Genomic DNA, 1,738 nt, shown 5'->3' with positions numbered 1-1,738 from the left:
CTAAAGCTGTCCATCAACTTGTCAGTCAAATGTCACAGGACACACATGACCCTACCACAAGGCAGGACCGCTTCTGGTTTCCAGACAGCCTGCGCTCATCCTTCTCAGGAGTGTAATTTTGCTCTGCTTCATAAAACTGCTACTTAAAACTGCTCTGTTTCTCCAATAAATTCTTTCTCTTTGGGAGGACAAAAACAGGAAATCAGTGTTCCACTGGTGAAAATATGGATCACATATTTATTACTGTTTATCAGGTTCCTGTTAGAGTTTTTATATTTTATAATGCAAATTTAGAAACTTTTGATTGCTCTTTGATCTAGAACAAGAAAACACAGCAATGGAAGAGGGATTTTCATGCAAATTTGAAGAGACTCTGTGGTAAAATAACTTAGGTCAAGTAAAAAAGAAAAGAAAAAGTAAATTTTAGTAAGTTTTTGGTTTTGTTAAATTCTTTTAATACTCCTTTTTAGTAAAAGTATTTCCTGAGTTTGTTCAAGATTGTCGGAGAAATTAAATAGTAATAAAGTAGACAATTTTATCATTGTCACTCATATTTCCAACCACTAATTGAATATCTACTCCTTGGAATGCTCCATGGCAGAACTGGGGATGGTAATAAAAAGAAGCCTGAGCCACTGTCCATAGAAGGTAAGTGTTTATAAGTTGCCGCCATATCAAGCAGATGCGGAGATACCTTTTGAGACCTAAACATGTGAAAAGTTGAAACAAGGGATGAGAACGAGAGGATGTTTCAGATTAGAGCAAGTCAAAAGTAAATACTTTGAGGCGACAAATGTGGGCGTTTTGGAACACTGCAGTTCCCTTGAGGATGTAATTTGAAGTTAGGTGGGTTGGTGGGCTAAATGAGGCTGAGTGAATTGAGGGCGGTGGGTGACCCTGAAATGCGGGGTTTAAGTTAAGAAGTTGCAGAACGGAATGGAAGATTACCCTTGATTCTTTGAGACTGTGGGTAAAACAGAGAGCCTCTCCACCTGGGACAGGAATAAAATGGGTTCTGTGCTCCTGCCCCAGTATAGGGAAACACAGTGCACAAACTGGGGATTTAACCCCACTGCCTCCAGGGTGTTTGCCAGAAAAAAGGATGGTATTTCCTTGAACTGAGATATCTAATACCCACTGTAACAATACTCTCCACACTGGGGTCAGAGGCCACCATGTTACAGAAATGTTCTACTACCTATTTTAAGCATAATTTGGGGAACTTCAAATGAAGGCTACACTTTTGGTGCTGGTGAAATTAATGAAAATGAGGGGTGGTGGTATGGATGAAAAGGCAACTGGAAGGGAAGATCTTTGTCCTTGACACAAATTCTAAAAGTTTTGAGTAGCATCCAGGTAGGGGACATTCCTCTACATTCAAATGGCATATTTACAAATGGGGAAATTTTATTTAGTTTTACTAAGCAGAACTGGGTTCATTCCAAAAGTGCCACATATTTCTGATATCTCATGCAAGTAAAAAAAAAAAAATTCACAAACAGTTGATACTATGGTCTGTGGTCATAATTATCAGAGGAATAAATGTCGTTCTTTGAAATCCATTGTTGCAAGAGCTTTATAAATATCACATATATTACAATAGTTCTACAAAATAGGGTTTAGAAGACTCACTTTGCAGATTATGAATTTGGTAATATTCTCAAGTTCACAAGACTTGTGACAGAGCTGGAAATAGACATTTGGTCTGCATCTGTCGAGAGGCCACACTGTTCCACTC

The sequence above is a fragment of the Bos javanicus genome, chromosome X, assembly GCF_032452875.1.
Source record: "Bos javanicus breed banteng chromosome X, ARS-OSU_banteng_1.0, whole genome shotgun sequence".
In the NCBI taxonomy this organism is placed as follows: domain Eukaryota; kingdom Metazoa; phylum Chordata; class Mammalia; order Artiodactyla; family Bovidae; genus Bos; species Bos javanicus.
Note: the sequence above shows the minus strand (reverse complement) of the source record.